This window comes from Elephantulus edwardii, unplaced genomic scaffold (genome assembly GCF_000299155.1).
Source record: "Elephantulus edwardii isolate Elephantulus edwardi_28Jun2011 unplaced genomic scaffold, EleEdw1.0 scaffold00016, whole genome shotgun sequence".
Taxonomy (NCBI): Eukaryota; Metazoa; Chordata; class Mammalia; order Macroscelidea; family Macroscelididae; genus Elephantulus; species Elephantulus edwardii.
This window is the reverse complement of record NW_006399766.1, coordinates 903,343-908,904: the sequence shown is the minus strand read 5'-3', so window position 1 is coordinate 908,904 and position 5,562 is coordinate 903,343.

Sequence of the window (5,562 nt, the reverse complement as noted above, 5' to 3'; positions counted from 1 at the left end):
CTGGGATAATCAGGATAGGAGTGTCAGAGACAGTGCGATTGGCACAGGACAGAGCAGAGTTTAGGGCTGTTGTACATAGGGTTACTATGAGTCGCAAGCGACTTGACGGCACATAACAAGAACAACAATAACTCGTTGGGTTTGCAAGTCAATAGTCATTTTTTTCCTGCCTTTTGATGTGTTTGCTTGTTCTTATAAATGTACCTCTGATTACTGCTTTGTCTGTTTCCCAGAGGTTTTGGTAAGTGGTGTTTTCATTGTCATTTTTTTTCAATAAACTTTTTAATTTCATTTTTTATTTCTTCTAATACCCATTTATGTTCAGGAAAGTGTTCTTCAGCTCCCAAATGTATGGTTTTTTCTCCTTTTCCCTCTTGTTATTAATTACTAATTAGTATTGTGATCTGAGAAGATGCTTTGTATTATTTCTATATTTTTAAAAATGTTTTCATGCTTGCCTTGTGACCTTAAATGTGATGAACTCTGGAGCATATTACATGCATATGTGAGAAGAAGGTATACTGTGCTTTTTTTGGGGGGGTGCATTATCCTATAAATATCTATGAGGTTGAGTTAGTTTATAGTATGGTTTCATTCTTCAGCATCTTTCTTGAGTTTCTTTCTGGTAGTTCTGTCTTGTTTGAGAGAGGTGTACTGAAGTCTCCAACTAATATAGTAGTGTTGTCTATCTCCTTTTTCAGTTCTGTTAATGTTTGTTTTATCTACTTTGCAGGTCTTTCATTGGGTGTATAAATATTTATTATTGTTATGTCCTTTTGTTCTAATGACCCTTTCAGCATTATGCAGTAATCTTCCTGGTCCTTTGGGATGGTTTTTGCATTAAAATTTATTTTATCAGAGATTAATATAGCTATTCATGCTTTTTTCTGGTTGCCATTTGCTTGGTATATTTTTTTCCTACCATTTTATTTTTAGTCTTTCTTTATCTTCATTTTTCGAGTGTGTCTCTTGTAGACAGCATATTGATGGATTTTGGTTTTATCTGCTACTCTTTTTCTCTTCAGTGGTGCATTTAAACCATTCACATTCAGTGTGATTGTTGAGAGGCAAGGTGTTATTGCTATCATTTTGTTGAGTTCTTCTTGTTGTTGTTGCTAGTTACGTTGATCCATCGTCCCTTCTGTGGCACCTCTGTAAGAAGGATGTATGTCTGTTTTTCCTGCAGTGCTGGTCTTGTTTTTACATATTCCTTTAGGTTTTGTTTTCCTATGAATATCTTGATCTCTCCTTCATATTTGATGTACAGTTTTGCTTGGTACAGTATTCTTGGTTGACATTTGTGTTCCTCGAGTGTTCTATATATGTCACTCCACTGTCTTCTTGCTCACATGGTTTCTGCTGAGAAATCAGAACTTAATCTTATTTGCTCTCCCTTATAGGTTACTTTTTCCCTCCCTCACTGCTTTCAGAATTTTCTCCTTATCTTTGGTTCTGGAAAATTTGACTATGATATGACTTGGCACTTTTCTTTTGGTGTCTATTCTAGATGGTGTTTGCTCAGCTTCTTGAATATATAGTCTCTCATTCTTAATTATGTATGGGAAGCTTTCTTCTAGTAATTCTTCCACAACTTTTAGGTGCCTTTATTTGTTTCTTCCTGTTCTTGGATTTCAATGATGGGCATATTATTGATCTTGATTATATCCCAAATTATTCTTAGGTTTTCTTTTTTCCTTTCTTTTTGATTCTGCTTTTTGCTCTAGTAGATCAGTGGTGACAATTCTACCTTCTATTTCAGTGGTTCTGTGTTCCATCTCTGTTCATGTGTCCTTCCATCATGTTGACAGCACCTCAAACATTGATCCTCATATTTTGGATTGTGATTTCTTGTTTTTCCAGAGTGTCTAATGCCTCCTTTGTTTTATCTTTTTGGATTGTATTGTTTTGGATTTTCTTTTTAAAGCTCATCCTGATTTTTGCTTATAGTGTCCTCTAATTCTTCAAGTTTGTTTTCTACCCATTAAAAATATTCAATCATTGTTCTTTTAAATTCTATATCAGAAAGTTTTATCATACTATCTGGCTTCAGGAAATCCATTGATACTGTGTCACTTTTGAGGGGTGTGTAACACCTTGCTTTGCACTTGTGCAGGGTATGAAGTAGCCTCCTTCTTACATGACATTGCTGTGGTAGATTTTTTTCTTGCCTAAGGCGATAACAGTCTCTCGATCTTAAGTCATTGTTCCAGAAATGGTGGGCCAGTTATGTGACATGTGATTCTCTTGGAACTTTAGTGTCTGTGAAAGCAGTCTCTTCTGTTTATAACTGTTGCAGTTTGGTCAGAATGAAACATTCTGGACTAAAGGCAGTTGTTTGTCTGTTCATGAGGAGATACAAGGTGAAGTGTAGAGGCACGGGTGCAGGGTGGGCACAGGTCCAGGGTGGGCATGGGTAAAGGGCACATGGGTGCAGAGCGGGAATGGGCACAGGGCATGGGCATTGCTGTAGGGCATGGGCACAGGGACAGGGCAGGCATGGGTCCAGGACATGCATGCCGACTCTTGTTGATTGGGCACATGTGGGGACCTTATTCAAATTCCAATTGTCTGAGTTACTTTCTGGCTGGACCGCTCGTTCCATGTTTCACCCCTGGCCTGGCTTGGTCCCCTCCTCCAAGAGTTTGTTTTTATGAGGATTCCTCATAATGTCAGACCTATGTCCACTGTGGGAACATAATTCTAAAAATATCTTGATTGAATAGACTTCAATAATGCATGTGCTTTCTTTTAAATTATCACATAACCCCCTGAACCTCAAACTAAGCTAAATGTTACCATTAGCTAATTTTCAGAAGTAGATTATCAGTCCTTTCTTCATAGTTGATATGAGTCTGGAACTTGTTCTGCTGACACTTGTCCACTACGTGTGACTGTACTGGTATTTGAAATACCAGGGATATAGCTTCTTGTTTCATGTTAAGATTCAAGCCTCCACAATATAACAAATGGATAGACATTGAGTTGATAGCCTGTCATGATCATATCACCGGTTCACTCACAGTCCCATTTATATGCTTTCTAGGCTTTCTCAGCACCTGGTGGTGATGATGGAGTTGAAGGAAAGTGATGAGTGCTCTAGCAGAGAATGGGAAGTCATAGATTATTGAGGGTAATTTTTCTTTGTGTGTGCTTCATTTTAAGGTCCTTGCATGATGCAAATAGTTGTGCTTGACTGTGAACTTAAAGACTGGTATTCTGAACTAAATCAGTGGAGCCAAGGAAGCAAGGCCTGGCAAGAGATCTTTTTCTAGTGCAATTACAAACAAATCTCACAATATAGTCCATAAAAAATTGCTAAATCCCAGTTTGATGAATAGTGACTAGTGTTGTAAAAGGCGCTGGGAGTTCATGTAAGGTGCAACTTTTATCTGCAAGTTCTGCTGAAACTTTTCCCACCAACTATTGGATCATTCACAAGTGATCCAACTTCTATTTGTAAGTCTTAAGTCTGAGACCTTTAAATTATTGAGGAACATTGATGTTAGTCTGAGGACTAATATATGCCTGATTCAGCTCTTGGTCTTCTGAATCACTTGTTCTGCATTTGAGAGCTTGACAGTGAATAAGAATGACAAAAGAAGAATTAATGCCTTTGAATTGTGGTGCTCAGAGAGAGTACTCAATATCTCATGGACTGCCAAAATTACAACAGATATATCATGGAAAAGGTGCAACCAGAGTGCTCCTTGGAAGTGAAGATAGTGAAGCTTTGTCTAACATACTTTGTGCATGTTAGGAGAGGTTAGTCCTTGGAAACAGACACTATGATTGGAAAAATATAGGACCAGTGAAAGTGAGGAAGACCTCCAACAAGGTGGATTAACATGGTGACATGACTGCAGTGATGAGCTCAAGTGTATCTGAGATGATGAATATGGCACAGAAGAGGAAAGGGTTCAAGTCTGTTGCTCACAATGTTGCTAAGAGTTGTACTTTATTTGACAGTACCTACCAACAACAAAACTTTTCCCAAACACGTGATAGAGATTTTGAAACTGGATGGAAGTGAAGAATGCTCGGAAAGGAATTGATCACTGACAGTAATTTTTGTTTGCATGCACTGCATTTGAAATCTTTGCATGAAATAAACAGTTCGTGCTTCACTACAAACCTAAAGATTGGTGGTCTGAACCAACACAGTGAGCCTGAGGCAATCAATCTCTTTTCACTGCATTTAGAGCTGTCTCACAATAAAGGCCAAAAAGAAAATCTCGATACTGTAATCTTATGAATAGTGACTGGGAAAGTACAACTATTAATCTCTCCCTTTCTGGAGTGAATAAGAATGAAGAAAATCAAAGACACAAAGAAACAATTACTCCGTAGACTTAACAGTCCATTAATATCTCAGGCTTTGGCATGGACTGAGCTCCAAAATGGACTGAGCTCTGGCACAGACTGAGCTCCTCCATAAAAAATACCATGGCATATTATAAAGAAAACTATCAGGGCATATCATACTCAAATTTGCCAGAACTAAAGGTAAGGAGAGAATTCTGAATGCAGCTAGGAAAAAAACCGAAGAGTAACCTAGAAGGGAGAGCAAATAAGTTTAAGTGCCAATTTCTTACCAGACAGCATGTGAGCAAGAAGATAGTAGAATGACATATATCAAACACTCAAAGAGTAAAACTGTCAACCAAGAATATTTTTCCCAGCAAAATTTTCCATCAAATTTGACAGAGATATCAAGATATTCTCAGAAAATCAGAACCTAGTGGAGTTTGTAAAAACCAGTATTGCAGGAAAACCTGAAAGAAGTCCTACTTACAGAGAAGCCTCAGAAATCAGGAAAGACCAAAGGAACTAGAAACAACACCAAAAATAACAAAATTATGGCAACAAAGCTTTGTTTCTCCACTTCACCAAAGAAAACATTCATATGGCGAACAAACATGAAAAAGTGCTCAAAATCCCTAGCTTTAAGAGAGATGCAAATCAAAATAACTATGAGATATCATCTTACCCCAGTAAGATTAGCAAAATTCCAGAGAGCAGCAAACAACAAATGCTGGTGAAGTTGTGGTAGTCAATATGAGGCCACCAGCTGCTCCACAGGACCGAAATAGGCAATCTCCTCCCCCTGACTGCCTCTGTAAACTCGCTAGAGGGTCAGCTATAGGTCATTTCCAACTATACAGTACGCAACAACAACAAATGGCAGCCAAAAAAAAGCAGGAGTATCAATATTAATCAATCAACATTAATTAATTAATCAACATTAATTAATTAATCAACATTAATTAATTAATCTACCTGCATTAGTCGGAAAATCAAAAGGGCCAAACTCATTCAGCATTTCTTAAGCTCAAGGGACGGAGGAGCAAATTCAAACCTCGAGTTGCTACAATCAAGGATGCTTTAGGCAGAATATTAAATGATCCAGGAGGTATCAAGATGGAAGGAATATACTGAGTGATTGTACCACAAGGAATTGGCAGATAGAGAAGAATTTAATGAAATAGCATTTAAGCCAGAGCCTATGATGATGAAGGAAGAAGTTCAAGCTGCTTTGAAGGAAATAGCAAAAAATAAGGCCCC